We start from the raw sequence: 22,808 nt of genomic DNA, 5'->3' as shown, positions 1-22,808 counted from the left end.
ACAGGCTCTAGGCACACAGGCTTCAGTAGTGTGGCACGTGGGCTCAGTAGTTGTGGCTCGTGGGCTCTGGAGCTCAGGCTCAGTAGTTGTGGCGCATGGATTTAGTTGCTCCTCAGCATGTGGGATCTTCCTGGAGCAGGGATCAAACCCGTGTCCCCTGCATTGGCAGGCAGATTCTTAACCACTGAGCCACCAGGGAAGTCCTGTATACCATCTTCAAGCAGCATTATTCACAATAGCCAAAAGGTGGAAGCAACCCAAGTATCCATCTACAATGTGGTATATACATTCAATAGAATATTACTTAGCCTTAAAAAGAAAGAAAATTCTGACACATGCTACAAGATGGATGAACCTTGAAGACATTATGCTGAGTGAAATACGCCAGTCACAAAAGGACAAATACTGTATGATTCCAGTTGTATGAGGTTCCTAAAATAGTCAAATTCACAGAGATAGGAAATAGAATTGTGGTTGCCAGGGGTTGGGGATAGGAGAGAATGAGAGTTATTGTTTAATGGGTACAATGTTTCAGTTGGGGAAGCTGAAAAATTTCTGCAGATGGATGGTGGTGTCTGCACAACCATGTGAATTTACTTAATGCTTCTGAACTGTACACTTAAAATTGGCCCAAGTGGTAAATTTTATGTTATATGTATTTTACCACAATAAAAAAAAAGTCAGCTACAGCAAAACACAGCCCACAACTGAAGCTGTGCTCTCAGTCAGTACTTCCTAAAAATAATGCAGGGCACTGGACCATGCCCAGTTAACTACATAGGAATTACTTTCAGAGCTTGGCCAAAATATAAGCTATATATAAGGCACACATCAAGATTCTAATTCATGATGTCTGGGGTGGGGCCTGAGCATTTTTTTATGTTCCCCTGGTGATTCTAATATGTAGCCATGTTTAAAGGCTGATATTCTGCAATTTCACCATATCAGATTTAGAGGCAAAAAAGCAATTATCTATCTTTTATTTGTAATTGACTCAACTCTAAAAGGACTAATTTTATATAATAAAACATGGTGATATTTGTTTATTTTTTACATAATGCTATATTGATATATAGCAAAAAATTGAAGTCTGAAAACTTGACTTAGACATTTATTACTTAATAAAAAGAATTCACGTAAATCTTTTAAAATTAAGTTTTTAGACACATTTTCCCAATTCCTTCTGTTAACTTTGTGTTGAAATTTCTTAGATGTCCACAGAATACTTTCTAAGCTAGCAGGAAAATGTCATCTCACATGACATTTGTCTTGGTAGATGCTGGCATTATAAAAATGTTTGATTATTTGCTCATGGGTACATCACAGTTTATATTTTAAAAGTCAGCTTCCACCTGAAATAATCAGTGTCTTTTCAGTGAAAGCACGACACAGTAATTATATCCCATTTGCATCTACAGACTCATTCATTATTAACAACTTTATGATTTTACGTATTGATCAGCATCTTTCTGAAGCCAGGAAATTTTTTTTGATTACATGCAAGTCAATGGCCAAAAGATGTCTACAGGCAATTCTTGATAAGTGGTGACACATGGTATCATGGAAATATTGAACTGAAACCAAAGACCTGGTGTCTAGACTATGTGCCACCCAGGTCCCGTGTTCAGAGCTAAGTACTCACTGCTGAATGAAAGAAAATACCCTCAGTCAAAAGGTTATGCTTAGCACAGGGAGATCAGCTCGGTGCTTTGTGACCGCCTGGAGGGGTGGGATAGGGAGGGTGGGAGGGAAGGAGACGCAAGAGGGAAGGGATATGGGAACAGATGTATATGTATAACTGATTCACTTTGTTATAAAGCAGAAACTAGTACACCATTGTGAAACAATTATACTCCAATAAAATTGTAAAAAAAAAAAAAAGGTTATGCTTCCTCCCAGGGTCAACCTACATACAATGACACATGGATCCAGACCTCTTGCCTCAATCCACACATCTCTGAAGGTCCAGCCCCTCTTTAGAGCTTCCTGGCTAAAGCTTGCCTATGATAACAGCTGCATCACAATTCAACCTCTCTCTCCCCAGTCCTGCTTTCCTCACTCCCAAGAGCAAGCTCTAATAAATCACTGGCAACAGCATCGTCATCTCAGAGTCTGTTTCCATGGAAACCAGACTTGCATCACCAATTTTCTCAACTAGCTCTGTAACCATAGTAAAATCACTTAATCACACCTCCCTCTGTAATTGAAGGAGACTTACTGAGCTTGGAACCACTGGAAATTTCCAGTGCCACATTGAACAATGTTCAGCACTGGCAGAGACCTGACCTCAGGACTCACGTGCTGTGACCAAGTTCATACATTTTCCAATCTATCCCTTTGCATCCCACCCCCTTTAAATGGCAAGGAGGGGAAATTCTGTATCACTACCAGGCACTATCTTTAAGGTCCATCAATTCCAAAGAAGACTTTGGCTTTCCACTGATAGAAAATATACTGGAATGGGGGTAGCTGAGGGTGATCAGGGTTTACCTGGGTTTACACTAACAGACTCATGTATCAGAAAGGCTCTCAGTCCCAGGTAAACCTGGTCACCATAACATAGCTCTATATATCCCCTGGTCCATGGATTTGCACAACTGGTCATCATCTTGGTGACTCTGGCTGCCTGACTATACACAAGACAGAATATAAGTCCCAACCCACAAAACTAGGTCAGATCTCCTGCTGTACACATTCACTGCCCTCTCTGTTTTTCCTTTGTAAGACTTATCACAACTGTACTTTTTAGTTATGCAACTATTTGTCTAATTTTTGTCTCCTCAACTAGACTGTAAGTGCCAAATGGACCCATGTGCCTTGTTCATGGTTGCATCCTTAGTGCTTAGCAGAGGACCTGACACAGAAGCAATGACTAATAACTATTTGTTGGATAAATTAATGAAGTGGGAAGGAAGGAGATGTGTAATGCCTGGGACCCACTCAGAGGGTGAAAGACTAAAAGAGGATAAAGTGCAGGTTACTAAGACTGAAAATAGATAAATAGGGAGTGGAAGACTGTGTGGGCATTCAACCTTGTACCATGTTTCCACTTTCCTGTATCATATCACTATATTACTGAAATATTGGCAAACATTTGGTTAATTCCAACACTCAGATTTGACATATATTCATAATTTTCTATCAGATCAAGTACACTCTACCTGGAATATAGTAGGCCCTCAATTTTAAAAAAAAAAAGTGTTGTCTTAATGAATGAACTGTATCACCACTCTGAGGATTACTGTTTCAAATAAATTCCCTGACAAGGAGATTTTAAGCACTTTATCTAGAGAAAACCTTGGCAGATATTTGGTCAAACCTTCCAATTTCTCTCTTAAGGCAACTGCATATCACATCTTGGTTCCCTGAAAGTAGTAATATCTGTAGAATTCTAGTTTCTTCTAACTGGCTACTACTAGAATAAAGCAAGCCCTTTCAGAGCACTGGAAGACACACCGAAATTCCCCTTTTGTGTAGCTTCATGACCATAATAAGCATTTTATAGTATAACTCCCCACCCACATAACAGCTTTTTGACCTTATTGATGCTTAACCTGAAACTGGCCTGAATTGAACATATGTTTAAAAAAATATAGAAACTTCTGTGTTCTGTGAAGTTACTAATCAATAAATGTTATTCATTTTGAACAACAATTCATAGAAACAAAATTCATATTGAAAACGCCATCCTCTTAGATTCTGGTGTAATTAATTTTGGAACATGAAAATGGATTTTGCCAACATGAGATACCAGACTTGATTTCTGCCCCTGTTCTTGGCTCTTATAAGTGACTTTTATCTTTGGACCACTTAGAGCTCTGTAGAAGCTGAACAGCTTCATTTGTCAAGCTGAAAGATTATTGTATCTCATCAATCTATATCATACCATAAAATATTTATAAAATTTTATTGATTTAAAATTCACTACTGTAGCTTATAATGTAAACCATGTGAATCAAGTGATATAAATAAATAAGCAAACAAGCCAGATGATAAAAAGATAATTGGTAGATTAAACAATTCAAACCTTCTTTGTCTCACATCTAACTTCATCGCAAAATTGTCCAGTTTGCAGCCCCCTACATCCATTATCAAGGCTCCTTAAGCTGAGATGATGGGGGTCTTAAAGCTCCTAGCAGTATTGCATTCAGAAAAAAATGCTCTAAAACAGCAGTTCTCACACCATGACCCAAGGACCATTGGAGATCTGGGACACCCTTTCAGGGGGACATGAGATAAAAATTTAATTTTATAATATTACCAAGACATCATTTGAGGGTTTTTCCCCACCATGTTAACATTTCTGTTGATAGCACAAAACAATAGAGACTGAAAGTGCTGGCACCTAAGTACATATCAAGATTGTGGCGCTGAGCTGTGTTAGTGGTCATTATATTCTTTACCAAAATGTATTTATTGAGAAAAAAGAAAAAAACAGTTTCATTTAAGAATGCCCTAGATGAATCAGTAAAAATTATTAATTTTATTATATCTGGGTGGTTAGGTACATGTCTTTTAAATATTCTGTAAGATGAAATGATAAGTACACAAAGAACTCCTGTGTATTACACCTAAAACTCTGTAATATTGTAAATCAACTATACCTCAATAAAAAAAATTAAATTAGAGAGAACTACTGTGTACTAAAGTAAAATAGTCTCCAGGAAGAGCATTTGTGTAGTTTATTTGTGAACTAGACTTTTTCCTGTAACCCCATTTTATTTGAAAAAACAACAAATGGGCAAGGTATGCTTATTCAGATTTGGATATTTGGCAGACGTTTTACTGAAAATAAACAAAATGAACCTTTAACTTCAAGGAAAACAGCTGACAACATTGTTGCCAATAATAAAATGAAAGCTTTCAAGTGAAAATTAGGATTTTAGAAAACTGTATCCAACACTGTGAACTTAACAGTTTACCAATACTTAAAAGACCTTTCTGATGAAATTGGTAGTAACATAAATAATTTTTTGATATTATATAATGAAACATGTCAACATTTGAAATATCTGCATATCTCAGTTAAATGGCATTTTCCAAATGTCCAGTGCATGGTATGTTACAAAATCAAGCATGGGTAAAAGATTCATTCAAAATGCAAAATAGACCAATGGATTTTAATGTTACAAAATGTAAAACCCAGCCCTTTGAGTTTAGTTTTTTTGTCATTTGCAACTAAAGTCAGAATTGATATAGAGGAAAAGGAAAGAAGTTAAGTTTCAAGTGTGGCATCACATCAATGCAGAGATAAAGAATCAGCTCCAATATTTAGAACAAAGAACAAAAATTCAGCCAATGTAGAATATAGGAGGTAGATGACTGAAAATTCAAGCCTTCTTCACATCCCCTACTTAAGGATCTGTAGAAATATTGAGGATACTTGGACTTGGAATTATCTGAGTATCCTCAATATTTATTTCAAATATTATCCTCAATATATATTTCAAATTTATTCAAAATACTGAGAGGAAGGATGATTCAAACTGACATCAGGTAGTGTAAGTTCCTAATAGAAAACTTTCTCCTATAGAAATTTGGTTTCAAGAATTTGTACCCAAATGCCCATCACTGGTGAATGGATAAGCAAAATGTATATCCATACAGTGGAATATTATTTGGCCATAAAAAGAAATGAAGTACTGATGCTTGCTACAACATGGATGAACCTTGAAAACATTATGCTAAGCGAAAGAAGCCAGATCTAAAGGCCACATGTTGTAAGATTCCATTTATATGAAGGGTTCAGAGCAGGCAAATCTATTAAGAGACATAAAGTAGATGAGTGATTGCTAAGGACTGGGGTTAAGGGAACTGGGGAGTTGCTGCTAATAGGTATGGGTTTCTTTCAGGGTGATGAAAATGTTCTGAAATTAGATAGTGGTAAAAGTTGTACAACTTTGTGACTATACTATAAATCACTCAATTATACATTTTTAAAGGGGAAATTTTATGGTATGTGAATTATATCTCAATAAAAAATTACATTAAAAAAGAAATTATAAACCTGGTGCATTAGTTTCCTGAGGCTGCTGTAACAGACAACCACAAACTTGTGGCTTAAAACATCAGAAATTTATTCTCTCACAATTCTAGGGGCCCAAAGTCTGAAATCAAGGTGTCTGTAGTGTTGTAGTCCCTCTGGGAGTTCTGGGGGAGAATTCTTTCCTTGTCTCCTCCAGCTTTGATGGCTGCTGGCAATCCTTGGCCACATTAATCTCTGCCTGTCTTCACATCACCTTCCCGTGTGTGTGTGTGTGTGTGTGTGTGTGTGTGTGATATTCCTCTCTCTAATAAGGACACTTGTGATGGCATTTAGGATCCACCTGGATAATCTCATCTCAAGATCCTTAACTTAACCATATCTGAAAAGACTCCTTTTTTCCAAATCAGGAAATATTCATAAGTTCCTGGGATTAGGAGGTGGACATATCATTGCAAGTCATTATCAACCTACCACACCTTAGTGTATATATAAATAACTGATGTAGTATGGTAGCCGTAGAGGTGTGCCACTTGGATCTGCCAATCAGCACAAGGAGTGAAGTTAGCGGACAGCCTCCAGCTACAACATCTTCAGGATTTGCCACACTCTGCCTGGCAGCCCCAAGCCAATGACTGAACATGGCATGTGTGCAAGGGGCTGGTCATCTCCCAACATGGGACCCCTCTACCAGCAGTCCTTATGCCAGAGCCTTCCATTGAGCTGAGTGAGATTTAGCTCTTCCTATTTAATTCATCTCTCTTCTCCCTCTTTTTACCTGCCTGTTCCTGTTGCCTCTCCCTTTATAATTCACAGAGTCACTCTCATGAATCTCTTTCATTGTCAACTTGGACTTGACATCTTCTTCCCGGAGGATCCAAGCTCAGTCAGTTGATCCTCAGAGTGGTCCATCCATGACAGCAGATAGCAAAATGGACTTTCAGGACTAGGTTACTCATTGTCTAGCTGCAAATGAGGACCCCCATGCCCCAGTGGCATGGATAGTCCCCGGCACAAAGTGACAGCTTATTCACTAAACTTTTACCAGTGCTGACACAGGAGAGTGTTCTGATGGAGAAGACTTCTCTGGCCAGTGCAATAATTCAGGCATTTGAGAGTGAACAATGCAACAAGGACAATGGAATTGGCCAGTTATTAAGGGATACAAAGGGGTAATGAGAAACCGAAGGCAGTTAACACTTAAAAACTAAGCGTATGAGTCAAAGGACATCTTTGACAGCTTATAAAGAGATGTTATCTCCTGCAGTTAGAGAACAGACACAGCTGTGGAGCAAATTCAGCATAGCCAAATTTCAAAGACTATTGAACACACAGCCAAGGCAAGTCTGTTGTGCTAAGACCAAGGCTCTGGCTAGAAAATACAGGACACTAAAGTATGGGATAAGAATGGATTTCCCCAAAAGACTTTGGCTCTCTTGACTACCCTGAACCCTCAGAGACTGCAGAGGCTACCTACCCCTCCCTATGAAGACTTAGTATTTCCTGCATGAGGCTCTATTCTGAGTTAGCACTTCCCCTATGAGAAAGACACTGCAGAGACCTCTCCCCTGCAAGCCAACCAGCGCCCCACCTCAGAATCTGTCCCCATCGCCTCACTTGGCTGATCAATAACTAGGGTAAAATCCCAACCTAGTACAACTGGACACATGTTGGAAATAATAAGGGAAGAAGAGATCATACCCTAAAGGACCTGCAAGGATTAGCTAGGATACACTAGTAGAAGCCAAAGGACTGGATTTTTGAGTGTGCTTGATCAACTCCTGTACAAGCAAGAGTTTACTGACTTAGGGACACTATATCAGAATACACGATTTAACACCCTGTCAAGGACCCAAAGGGATGAAAGAAACTCACGGGTAGGGTGGCTTTAAAAACCTGGAGAAAGCAATGACCCACGCTAAGTGAATTTGAAATGCATGAGTTGCCCTTGCAGGCAGTGGAAAAAAATCATTTAAAGCCTCAGGGAATTGGACAGGTTGGGATGCATAGATATATGTGGGACCAGAAGATCAACCAGAGAATAATATTCCACAGGAAAACCTAGAGGACACACCATTCACAAAGGCCATTAGAAATGCAGTGGGGAGAGGGGCACCAATGTCACTAAGAAATTCAGTGTGGTCCTCCTCTGCAGATTAAGGCTGATCGTAGGAGAGGCAGTCACAGAGAGTGGCTCAGAAATAGCAGTGGTGATAATGGGTCCCTGAAATAGTAGAGACCTGGCACATAACCACCCAGCAGAAGCCCCTTATAAGATGGAAAATATACGCCTGGGATCAAGCTCATGCAAGACAAGAGAGCATGTGTAAGTTGCATGGGGAAGTAGTTCAGACTCCAATTTGCCTTCCTTGGTTGCACCAATGTTCCTCTTTTAGCTTACACCTCATGGTCATATGGAGGGTTCCACATGAACAGCTGAACCAAGAAGAAAAAACCTGAGCTTGGTTCACAAGTGGATTGGCTCTGAATGTGCGGGAAAGCTGAAAATAGATAGAGGCTTCATTACAGTCCCATTCAGGGTTGACTTTGAAAGACAGTGGTGAGAGAAAATCTTTACAATGGCAGGAGCCTCACCTGGCACACCTGATCATTCACTTGTGTGGAAGGAGAAATGGTCCAAGGTGAAAATATATACAAAATCATGGACAGTAAAGAATGGCCTGATAGGCTGGTCAAGAGGTTAGGAGGAAAATTCTGAGTGACTGGAGAAAAGAGTTCTGGAGTAGAGGCAAGTGGATGGGCAGATGGGAATGGGTACAAAGTATAAAAATGTTTATATCAAATGCTAACCTCCACCAGAAAGCACCCACCACAATGGAAGCAATAAACAAACAAGTAGATAAAATGGTTCAGCCAGTTGACATTAGCCAGCCTTCATCATCAATCACTTGAGAACTGGAAAGATGGACATACAAATAGAGTAATCACCATGTCAGAGATGGAGGCTGCACATGGGCCCAACAGCATGGACTTTTACTTACCGAGGTCCATCGAGGTACTGCTATCTCTGAATGTCTAACCCACCAACAACAGAGACCAATGTTGAACACATGATTTGGCACCATTTCTTGAGGAAACCAACTAGCCACTTGGTGGCAAGTTGACTACTTTGGACCCCTTATGTCCTGGAAAAGCCAGTGATTCATTCTCTCAAGAATACTTATTTCAAGTAAAGGGTATATCTTTTCTGCCTCCACCTTTCCTGCTAACATCCATGATCTGGGGGCTTAGAGTGACTAGTCTGCAACCATAAAATCACATACAGGGACTTCCCTGGTGGCACAGTGGTTAAGAATCCACCTGCCAATGCAGAGGACACGGATTCAATCCCTGGTCCGGGAAGATCCCACATGCCGTGGGGCAACTAAGCCTGTGCGCCACAACTAATGAGCTTGTGCTCTAGAGCCCACAGGCCACAACTACTGAGCCCACGCACTGCAACTACTGAAGCCCACGCACCTAGAGCACATGCTCCGCAACAAGAGAAGCCACCGCAATGAGAAGCCCGCGCACCACAACAAAGAGTAGCCCCGCTCGCTGCAACTAGAGAAAGCCCGCGCATCAACGAAGACCCAACACAGCCAAAAATAAATAAAATAAAAATAAATAAATTTATTTTTTTAAAAATCACATACAGCTTAGCATCCAACCTACCTCACAGCAAAGGAAGTACAGTAATGAGCTCATGACCATGGGATTCACTGGTCATATTATACACAATACCATCCGAAGAGCAACCAGTCTGAAAGAGCAGTGACATGGCTTGTTAAAGTGTAAGTTTAAAGGCAATACTCTATAATAAACCCTGATGAAGCTGTTCCTCCAAATGTGATTGGAGAAGAGGATTTGCATGGCTCAAGGTGAGGACCATGGTAACCATGGAGATGCACCCCTCGGATCTCCCTTTAAGAGGAATTCACTGGTCAGCAACCAGGAATGCAGTTAACTGACAGCCTCTAGCTGCAGCATCTTCAGGATCCACTAAGTGTTTGAGCCGAGCCCATAAGCCTACTGGACAGCCCCCAGCCAATGACTGAGCCATTGCTACCCAATGTGGACCTCTTCTATGGGTCATCTTTACCTTGGAGTTCCATTTTGGACTGGTCAAGACTTTATTAGACTGTACCACAGTGGCTCTTCCCACCCAACCCTCTTTCTTTCTCCCGCTCCTTTCCTAGGTGTCAGACATACACTACATTTCCTAAGTGTCAGATGTACACTACATTTGAAGACTTTCTCTGCCTACTTTTGCTCCCTCCCTCTTTATATTTCACAGGCATTTTTACTTGACAATCCTGTTTCACAACAAGTATGTAGTTGCATTTCTAACTCTATCCCAGTGTTTCTTCCTGGAACACATGCAATAATTAAATTTGTCTTATCAATCAATAAAGCTAAATTAACTTACATTTCCTGCCTCACCACTACCCTACCAATGGGCCTCTACTTAACACCATGCAATTCAAGCACTTGTTAATGACTTCAATATGTATTGTTAGCTACAGCACCTATAAAAAGTCCAGAGTCATTAATTTATTTATTCAAAAATTATGTATTGAGTACCTACTCCATGCTAGATACAGGCATTGGAAATACAGTGTTAAACAAACCAGAAAAAAGTCCTTCTCTTCATGGAACTTACATTCTATGGGGGCAGAGAAACAATACAAAAGACAGACTACCAGAAGTACGCCTATCTGTATTATATTGCTTTTTTTCCTCAATGGAATTTCCTTTCACAATATGACAGCACAAAAATTAGCCTCAGCTTTTTATTATGAACCAATTTAAGAAAGAGCCATATGTTAAATCTCTGCTGCACTTTTTTGGTAGAGCAACTAATTATAAAACCAGTTTAGTCTACATTAGAAAAAGCACTTATTAAAAATGCACATAGGCTGTGTTGCAACAGTTTTATTTCTAGGAATTTATCCCAAGGAAATAATCATGAATATTCAAAAGGCTTTATCCACAGGAATAGTAGTTGCAGAGTTTTTATACTTGTAAAAACTAAACTGAAAACCATCTAGTATATGACAATCTACAATTATTTAAATAAACATTTGGCCATCCATGCAACGGGATACTGCACAGCCGTTAAAAAGTATGTTATTCAAAATATGGCAAGGAAGGATGATCACAATGTATTTAATGGAGGGAAAACTAGTCACAAAACAATACTCCATACACTATTTACAGGGTTATCCCATTAAAATGAATCAGGAAGAATATAAACCAAAATATCAAAACTGTGTTATTTCTGGATGATGAGATTATGAAGAATTTTAATTTTCTCAGTTTGCTTGTCCATAGCTTCAAATTTTTCTACAACAAACAGGGAAATTTATTTTATCTGCTACCTTAAATTTATTAAAGTTGTGCTTTCATTTTTGTTTTTGGTAAAGAAAAGTCACTCAACATCTCTGACATGAACATCAATAAATAAATTTGTCACAAGACTTCCAGATAGTTAGTTGATATTCTAGAGATAAATATTTTGATGGCCACAGCTCTTTCCCTCATAGCATTCTGGCGGGAAGGGGTGAAAGTGTCGTGTCCTGTTCCCCCTAGTAACTAGCCTAAAGGAAAACTACTACCCAAACACCAGTGTCCCGAAGTCTCTGATAAGGACGCAGAACAAGCACTCAGTTAGCTGCTGAGGAATACAATGCTCCTTCAACATTTATTGATCATTGATTGATTATAATAGGTCAAACCTCTCTATGTCACAATTTTCTCCCATATAAGAGGTCTTTCCCTCTCCCTTACCTCTCCTAGTTAAGAAAAAGCACACATGAGAACACATACACATGCACGCACAAACATACCTACAGGATCCCGCAATAGCAAGTCATTAGAAAGGACTTTGTAATGAAATTCAAGGAAGGAAGAAAAAAACCCTCTTCTGCATAACAAAAAGTCAAATACTGCATGGCAATTGACAACAGATTAACTCTTCCAGAATCCCAATGTTTGAATTTTAATATATAATTTACATATATTTTTATATATGTATAATTTTTTCCAAGGCCAATCATAAAGAAAAAAAAAAGCATGCTGCCACTCCAAGTGCACACTCCTCAGTGAATTTTCCCCTCTCCATCCTCAGGATCTTCTACTCAACTTTCAAAACTGGAAATTAAAAAAAAAAAAAAAGATTCATACGCCACACCAAAGTTTCAAAAATTAAAAGGTATCTACAAGAAATAACCAAGATCTGGACTTCAAAGCATATGGGCTGAGTCCTGCAGAGGAGGGGAGGCATGGCCAGGTGAGGGAGAAGCACATCACACATTTGGGTTGAGAGGACTCCCACTCTGGGATCAGGGCCCTGTAAAGGACACAGCAGCAAGAAAGGCCAACGCTGGCTACCAGATTCAACTGGTAAAGACACATTAGCTCTTTTCAGATTTAGACAGTTTATTGTTTAAACTGGAAGCAAAAGAGTAGCCAAAACTCCAGCTCCTTGTCATGCTTGTTCCACACAACAAAAAGGATGACCCACTACAAAAATAGAGGCCAGAAGATTGTGACACAAGCTGTGAGACATTCCATTGGTGCGGACCCAATTCTGAACTGCAGCTGAGGGAATTCCCTGGTGGTCCAGTGGTTAAGACTCTGCCCTTCCACTGCAGGGGGCGCAGATTCATTCCCTGGTCAGGGAACTAAGATCCCGCATGCCACACGGGGTGGCTGTAGATAGTTAGATGATAGATAGATAGATAGATAGATAGATAGATAGATAGATAATAAAATAAACTGCAGCTGAGTGGTTTTGGAGTCTGCAGCTCTATTCCAAAGTGGCAAGGCAGAAAACTTTATACATCATTAGTACCCCGAGGCAATGAAAAACTCAAGAGTGATGGCCTTGGACCAGCTCATCACAGACCTTCCTTCCACTCATGTTCTGGGAGAATAAGGTGTTCAGCCAAGACTCAGATTAGCTGTGGCTCAGGTCTTTGCCTGCATGACCTATGTAGATATGTGTAAGGTTGCTAGGGTGCCATGTGGAGCTGTTCCCCTACAATCTCCACGTAAATTCTATCACGGTGAATTTTATGTAAAGACTCAAATAAACTTTTGGAGCTCTGTGAATACTCATTTGTATGAGACAGGAAGAAACCAATCACTTAACCAACCATACTCAGTAAGGTGAACCAGGGAGGCCCAGAATTTCCTGGCCTAGAGATCATCTGATTGTTAACCTGCATAGTATGCTAACCAAACCAATTTTTCTAATGGTCTTGCCTACCTCCAAGATAAGGAAATTAGTGACTGGATTATAGGGGTAATGATAGCCATCTTACACTAATTAAGGTAATATATATAAATATAGGACAGTGCATGATATAGAGCAGATGCTCCTCAAATGATTGTTCCTTTCATTCATTAATTTGTTCATAATTTATTCATTCAACATATACTTTTTAAAAAGTTACTATCAGCCAGATATTAAGTCAGATGCTGGATAGATATTGCTGAATAAAGTAGACAAGACTCAATTCTCTTGAAGTCTCCAAGCTAGTGAGGAAGACAGGCACACAATAAATATACATTCACAAATTATGTATGCTATGTGCTAAATAGGAAAACTATGTATTACACTAGACACATTGAAAGACACAAAAATGTAATTTACATGATAACTATTACATCCTTAAGGAGCCTACATAACCTACTAAGGAGGACAAGATCAATAAGCTTATGATACGCGGGCCTCTCACTGTTGTGGCCTCTCCTGTTGCGGAGCATAGACTCCGGACGTGCAGGCTCAGCAGCCATGGCTCACGGGCCCAGCCACTCCGCGGCATGTGGGATCTTCCCGGACCGGGGCATGAACCCGTGTCCCCTGCATCGGCAGGCGGACTCCCAACCACTGCGCCACCAGGGAAGCCCAAGATCAATAAGCTTTTAAAGAAAAATGTGTGGAAAACTTTTCAACTCCAGAATTTCTCTTTGGTTCTTTTTTCCAATTTCTCTTTATTAATATTGTCTATCTGATAAAACATTGTTTTCATACTTTAATTCTTTAGACATGGTTTCCTTTGGTTCTTTATATTTATATATTTATAAATACGAATTTCTGTACTTATAGATTGTATATCTATATTATATATAATGACTGACTTAAAGTCTCTAGGAAGTGCAACATTTGGGTCCCCCCAGGGACAGTTTCTATACACTTTTTTTTCCTGGGCATGGGTCACACTTTCCTGTTTTTAAAAAATATTTTTAAAAATTTTATTGAAAACTGAACATTTTTTCTTTTTACTTAAGCCATAGAAGTTTGTTTTCTCATACATATGGAGGCTGGAGAGACAAGACGAAGGTGCTGGCAGGACTGGTTTCTGGTGAGATCACGCTTCCTGGCTTGCAGACACCTGCTTTCTGTGTCCTCCCATGACCTTTTCCTTTGTGAGCACACATTCCAGGTGTCTCTTCTGCTTTTGATAACAACATCCATCTTATTGGATTAGGGCTACACTGTTATGACCTTATTTAGCCTTAATTACCTCCTTAACAGCCCTATCTCCAAACAAAGTCACATTGGGGGGTAGGGTTTTAACATATGGATATTGGGGGAACACAGTTCAGCCCATTTATACTAACCTCCCAATTTGAAAACTGGACATTTCAGATAATATACTGTAACAACTCTGGAAATCAGATTTCCCCCACCCCCAAGGGTCTCTTGTTATTGCTCTTTTATTGTTATTGTTGCAACTGTTTGTTAGTTTAGTGGCCTTCCTGCACTAATTTTATAAATTCCGTATTCTCCATAGTTGTGTAGCCGCTGAGCTCTCTGATTGATTAGCTTAGTGGTCAGCTAAAGATTGGTCATATATGTCCTTAAACGCCTTGAACCAATAAGCGTTCCAGCCTTTGCTGAGAAGCTCTATGTGTAGGTATGTTGGTACATGCCCTTGGCACACAGGCAGTTTACATCCCTGTCTTAGCTGTCACTTCCTGCTTGCGCAGGGTCTCTAATCAGCCAGAGGTGAGAGACTGGGGCCCTCTTGAGTCTTTCCCAGGCATGCACACAGCCTTTCACATTTGTAGAGACTTTTAGACCCCCAAGAATATATCAGAGTTTTTCAAAACCCCTGTGGACACCTCATTCCCCAGATCTGCCTTTTAAGTTTTGACCAGGCTCTTGTTTGCCCCCAACTGGTACCATAGCTTTGTGATGCTACACAATTGTACTGGTTATTTTTGACAAATGCCCTGAGTATGGGGCTTTTCCACAGATTAAACTCAAAGTCAGGACAAAAAAAATAACAAAAACAAGCAGTTCTAAGAGGGAGGTTTATAGCAATAAAGCCTACCTCAGGGAAACAAGAAGAATCTCAAATAAACAACTTACATTTACACCTAAAAGAACTAGAAAAAGAAGAACAAACAAAACTCAAAGTTAGTAGAAGGAAAGAAATCATAAATATCAGAGGAGAAATAAGTGCAATAGAGCCTAAAACAACATTAAAAAAGATCAATGAAACTAAGAGCTAGTTCTTTGAAAAGATAAACAAAATTGATAAACCTTTAGCCAGCCTCATCAAGGAGAAAAGAGAGAAGGCCCAAATCAATAAAATCAGAAATAAAAAAAAGAGAAGTTACAACTGAGACCACATAAATACAAAAGATCATAAGAGATTACTACAAACAACTATATGCCCATAAAATTGACAACCAAGAAGAAATGGACAAATTCCTAGAAATGTACAATCTCCCAAGACTGAACCAGAAAGAAATAGAAAATATGAATAGATCAATTACCAGTAATGAAATTGAATCAGTAATTTTAAAACTCCCAACAAACAAAAGTCCAAACTAGACAGCTTCACAGGTAAATTCTACCAAACATTTAGAGAACAGTTAACACCTATCTTTCTCACACTACTCCAAAAAATTGCAGAGGAAGGAATATTTCCAAACACATTCTATGAGACCAGTATCACCCTGATACCAAAGCCAAACAAAGGTATTACAAAAAAAAGAAAATGACAGGTCAATATCACTGATGAACATAGACACAAAAATCCTCAACAAAATATTAGCCAATCGAATCCAACAATACATTAAAAGAATCATACACCATGATAAAGTGGGATTTATCCCAGGGATGCAAGGATGGTTCAGTATTTTCAAATCAATCAATGTGATACACCACATTAACAAACTGAAGAATAAAAACCATATGATCATCTCAGTAGATGCAGAAAAAGCTTTGGACAGGATTCAACATTCATTTATGATAAACACTCTCCACAACGTGGGTATAGCAGGAATATACCTCAACATATTAAAGGCCATATGTGACAAGCCCACAGCTAATATCATACTCAATGGTGAAAAGCTGAAAGCATTTCCTTTAAGATCAGGAAAAAGACAAGGATGCCCACTCTCACCACTTCTATTCAACATAGTAGTGGAAGTCCTAGCCACAGCAATCAGAGAAGGAAAAGAAATAAAAGGAATCCAAAATGGAAAGGAAGAAGTAAAACTGTCACTGTTTGCAGATGATGTGATACTATACATAGAAAATTCTAAAGATGCAATCAAAAAACTACTGAAGCTCATCTATGAATTAGTATAGTTGCAGGATACAAGATTAATGTACAGAAATCTATTGCAGTTCTATAAACTAACAACAAACTATCAGAAAGAGAAATTAAGGAAACAAGCCCATTTGCAACTGCATCAAAAAGAATAAAATACCTAGGAATAAACCTACCAAAGGAGGTAAAAGACCTCTATTCTGAAAAAAACAGATGGAAAAATATACTGTGTTCTTGGACTGGAAGAAATAATGTTATTAAAATGATCATAACACCCAAGGCAATCTACAGATTCAATGCAATCCATATTCAAATACCAATGGCATTCTCACAGAACTAAAACAAATAACATTTGTATAGAAACACAAAAGACCCCAAATAGCCAGAACAATCTTGAGAAAGAAGAACAGAGCTGGAGGTATAACCTTCTCAGACTTCACTATACTACAAAGCTACAGTAAGCAAAACAGCATGGTATTGGCACAAAACCAGATGCAATAGATGAGTGGAACAAAATAGGGAGCCAGAAATAACCCCACGTGCCTATGGCCAATCAATCTACAACAAAGGAAGCAAGAATATATAATGGAGAAAAGAGGGTCTCTTCAACAAGTGGTGCTGGGAAAACTGGGCAGCCACATGTAAAACAGTGAGATTAGAACACCCTCTCACACCATATATAAAAATAAACTCGGGGCTCCCCTGGTGGAGCAGTGGTTGAGAGTCCACTTGCCGATGCAAGGGACACGGGTTCATGCCCTGGTCCGGGAAGATCCCACATGCCGTGGAGCGGCTGGGCCTGTGAGCCATGGCCACTGAGCCTGCGCATCCAGAGCCTGTGCTTCTCAACAGGAGAGGCCACAACAGTGAGAGGCCCGCGTATCACACAAAAAAAATAAAAAATAACTCAAAATGGTTTAAAGAACTAAATATACGACTTGAAAACATAAAATTCCTAGAAGAGAACACAGGCGGGACACTCTGTGACATAAATCGCAGCAATATTTTCTTGATTCTGTCTCTTAAGGCAAAAATAAATAAATAAATAAATAGAGAGATAAATAAATAAATAAATGGGACCTAATTAAACTTAAAAGCTGGGACTTCCCTGGTGGCTCAGTGGTTAAGAATCCACTTGCCAATGTAGGGGACAGGGGTTCGATCCCTGGTTTGGGAAGATCCCACATGCTGTGGAGCAACTAAGCCCATGCACCATAACTACTGAGCCCATGTGCCACAACTACTGAAACCCGCGCACCTAGAGCCCATGCTCCATAATAAAAGAAGCCACCACAATGAGAAGCCTGCACACCACAACGAAGAGTAGCCCCCACTCTCCACAACTAGAGAAAGCCCGTGTGCAGCAACAAAGACCCAATGCAGGCAATAAATAAATAAATAAATACATTTTAAAAAAAACTTGGGCTTCCCTGGTGGCGCAGTGGTTGAGAGTCCGCCTGCCGATGCAGGGGACACGGGTTCGTGCCCCGGTCCGGGAGGATCCCACATGCCGCGGAGCGGCTGGGCCCGTGAGCCATGGCCGCTGAGCCTGTGCTCCGCAACGGGAGAGGCTGCAACAGTGAGAGGCCCGCGTACCGCAAAAAAAAAAAAAAAAAAAAAAAAAAAACTTAAAAGCTTTTGCACAGCAAAGAAAACCATTAACAAAATGAAAAGACAACCTCCTGAATGGGAGAAAATATTTGCAAATGCGACCGATAAGGGGTTGACACCCAAAATATATAAATAGCTCATACAACTCAATATCAATAAAGCAAGCAACCCAACCAGAAAATGGGCAGGTGGCATGAATAGATACTTCTCCAAAGAAGACATATAATGCACATGAAAAGATGCTCAACATCACTAATTATTAGAGATGTGCAAATCAAAACCACAATGAGAATTACCTCACACCTGTCAAAATGGCTATCGCCAAAACATCCACAAATAATAAATGTTGGAGAAGATGTGGAGAAAAGGGAACCCTTGTACACTGTTGGTGGGAATATAAATTGATGCAGCCACCATGGAAAACAGTACAGAGGTCCCTCAAAAAACTAAAAACAGAACTATCATATGATATAGCAATTCCAATCCTGGGCATATATCTGAAGAAAATGAAAACAGTAATTCGAAGAGGTATGTGCACCTCAATCTTCATAGCAGCACTATTTACAACAGCCAAGACAGAGAAGCAACCTAAACGCCCATCAACAGATGAATGGATAAATAAGATGTGGTATAGGGTTTCCCTGGTGGCGCAGTAGTTAAGAATCCGCCTGCCAATGCAGGGGCCATGGGTTCGGGTCCAGGAAGATCCCACACGCCATGGAGCAACTAAGCCCGTGCACCACAACTATTGAGCCCACGCACCTACAGACCATGCTCCACAACAAGAGAAGCCACCGCAATGAGAAGAGTACTGCGCACCACAACAAAGAGTAGCCCCCGCTCGCCACAACTAGAGAAAGACCATGCGCAGCAATAAAGACCCAATGCAGCCAAAAAAAAAAATCTTTTTTTGTTATATATATACAATGGAATATTACTCAACCATTAAAAAGAATGAAATACTGTCATTTGCAGCAACACAGATGAACCTAGAGAACATTATGTTTAGTGAAATAAGTCAGACAGAGAAAGACAAATACTGTATGATATCACATATGTGGAATGTAAAAAATAATACGGATATATGTATCCAAACAGAAACAGACTCATAGATATAAAAAACAAGCTTGTGGTTACTAAAGGGGAGAGGGAAGTGGGGAGGGATAAATTAGAGGTATGGGATTAACAAATACAAACTGCTATATATAAAATAGGCCACAGGGATGTACTATATAACACAGGAAATTATACTCATTATCTTGTATGAAATATAATGGAATGTAATCTGCAAAAATACTGAATCACTATGCTGTATATTAACATAATATTATAAACCACCTATACTTCAATTAACTTTTTAAAAATTTTTTAAAATAAGCATCTGATGAAGATATCAACTTTTCCTTAGGAAGTCAGTTTTGTGCTGTGATTAAGATGGGTAACTGAGTCTATATAACACTTCATCCTGGTGCGTCAAACCAACACAGGACAGGCTGTTCATAATAATGCAAACACAGGAAAACAATCTTTCCAGGTAATCATGAGAAATGCCTTGCAATGGGCCTTAATGTAGAAAGTTGAGGAATTTTTCAATGCCAGACAGCAGTATCTTGTGTTATCTATACAAGTATTTTAATGATCTTTTGAAAGCCTATGAATTATGTTGTAATTCCAAACTTACCACTATTGAAATTGTCTTTCACTCATATCAGTAATGAAAGTTAGCAACTAGAGACCTGTTTGATTGATGTTTGGATCCTTGGCACCCACCATAGGGCAAGGCACATAGTAGGGGTCTAAGTAATATTTGTTAAATGTATGAATAAGTAACTGTCTTATCTATGATCAGGTAGATGATAAACATAACAGATAAAATATTCACAGTTACAATTGCCTCAAAGCTCAGTTGTGAAAAAATGTAACTATTTGTTGATAACTCATCTTACCCTCTATAAGAGCCCCTATTTCAGATTATTAAAAGCTTTTACTCTAAAGTATGAACAAAAACTGGATATCTTCAATCACCACATTTATTCAAATTGACATCACATGGCTTCTGTTATGATACACTGAGAAGTCCACAAAATTTCTGCCCTGCCCCCGCAAAGAAAAGCATTATGAAGAAACATCACACAAACTCAAACTGAGGGACATTCCACAAAGAAACTTGTTTGTCCACTTCAAAATGTCAAGTTATAAAAAATAAAGAAAGGCTGAGGAACTGCTCCATACTGAAGGAAATTAGAATCATGACAGTATGTGATCCTGAATTTAATCCTGGACCTATAGAGAATATTTTGGAACAATCTGTAAAATCCAAACAAGGCCTGTGGAGTAGAGGGTTGTATTATATCAATATTGATTTCCTGATTTCGATGATGTACACTGTGGTTATGTAGTACAGTAATTTTAAACCAGAACTTTCACTATGACCTGTACATCATCAACAATTCCTGGCTTTACTGCTCATGTAGGTTAGAATAATGGGCAACTTGAAAATGAATCTCAGTATGGTCACTTGCAAGCAATTCATAATGAAAGGATTGGGAACACGGAGTAATGTGTTGACACTGAAAATGAGAATTCACAAAGCACAGTGAAAAGAATGCCAAGATGGTCAGTAAAGGAAATAAGAGTCAAAGACAGAGGAAGCATAAAGCATTCAAATATGGAATAAGAGCACTCACAAAGGCAGATATCCAGTTGGTCTTGGATTTGGGGTAGTAATTGAGGATAACAGGTATGAGAGGCATAAAGGAACATCTAGCCTCAAGCTTAACAGTTTTTATCATATTTGTCATCAGGAGACCAGTGTTCTGTTACCAGCTTCATTAAAAACTAATTATAAGTACTATTCAGCAATTTTAAAAAGAACAAAATACTGATACATGCTACATGAATGACCCTCTAATAAAACATTTTGGGAAATGAAAAAAGTCAGACATAAAAGACAACACATTGTATGATGCCATTTATATGAAATGTCCAGAAAAAGCTAAACTATAAAGACAGACAGTAGATTAGGGGTGGCCTGGGACTGGGGATGGGAATGGGGATTATCTGTAATCCCCATTTGATTACAGTCAACATTCATTTGTAATCTCAAAATTGAGGCTCTATGCCTTAATTTTCTCATCTGCTATTTAGTCACAACTATAGTACATATCTCAAAAGGGCTCTTTGAAAATCAAATGAGATAATACAGGTTAAAAGTCTAGAACAATGCCTGGTACTTAGTGAGGGCTCAACATGTACACATACATGTCCAGCTTAAAAATTCAGAAAATAAAATGCATGAAAAAAGCAACATGCATGTAATAAATTATAAACATAGAGAAAAGTAAAAGTTCATACTTCAAAGATTCAGCAAAAACTATAGTTCATCCTAGACAACTCCTTAGTCAAGGTAAATAATTTAAAATACTTTGGGAGAACTTTTAAAATATGTATTGTACAATCAAGTATAAGAAGAACAAAGGAAGCATTAAATATACTATTATTTCCCTAATATTTACAGTCTCAATGAAGTACAAGGAAATGTTGAGACTTTTCCTCAGCCTGTAATCTTATGTTGACATTTTGATGTGTCATTTCCTAATTACATGATTTTCCACATTTTTCCACATTTTTTCTATACATAAAGGTCCTTTATTGAAAATGAGCTTCCATCTTACATTTTTACTCTATTAACTTTTTTATATAAAGAGAAGTCTGTTGTTCACCTTAACAATATAATCCTGGACCAAAAACTCTAGAAGTCAATACTGCTGAGGCCAAAGGCACTGACCTCACTGACATAGATACACTCTTCCATGTTTTCTCGTTCTTTAAAACATACGCTATGGTATTGGAGGCACCAAAGTTCTCTCTTCCAGTAGGTGTCAAATAATGATATAGATACTGCCTCCTGAACTCAGTCCTGTTCACTAACTCTTCCAATACAGGTATACAAAGTGAAAAGTTGCTAACCCACCACTCCACCAAAGAAACAGTTGTTTAATTTTAATCCTTTGAAATAACTACTTCATTGAACATAACCTGCATATCTTTGGTTAAACTATTTTCTCACCAGCATCAACATTTATATTCCCCTATTTATTATCTCTAGGACCATTTATAAAATGAACTTCTGTTTTCATTAATCTATGATTCCTTAAGTATTCCCAGATAAAGTTCCTAACATGAAGAGAAAGTAGAGGCAAATTTCAATTATTTGATCAATTTTATCTTGATAACTTTGAAAACAAACTTACCCTTTAAATTGCATTATAAAAAATACATTACTCTTCACATTAGTTTTACATGGAAATATATAATTATTTGAATATTTAAATATAGTTTCTCTTTAGCAAAAAAACTGTCACTCAGAGCCCTAGTTACACAAAAAAGTTAAATGCACAAATCCAAAACACACTTCACACAACGTCATCTACATACTGCACAATTTGGAACAATTATAGTAAACATCTATGCAAGATACTGAACAAGGACAAGATAAATAAAAATATTCACTATGGTTATAATTTGATTTTTTACTATTAAAAGAATTTAATGCATACTTGAATACACAAAAAACATCCAATTTTAACCTAATTTGCAAATTAAGCCAAAACAAATTTTGACAAAGGGGCATTCTT

The sequence above is a fragment of the Mesoplodon bidens genome (assembly GCF_964165515.1).
Source record: "Mesoplodon bidens genome assembly, chromosome: 8".
Taxonomy (NCBI): Eukaryota; Metazoa; Chordata; class Mammalia; order Artiodactyla; family Ziphiidae; genus Mesoplodon; species Mesoplodon bidens.
This window is presented reverse-complemented; position numbering follows the sequence as displayed.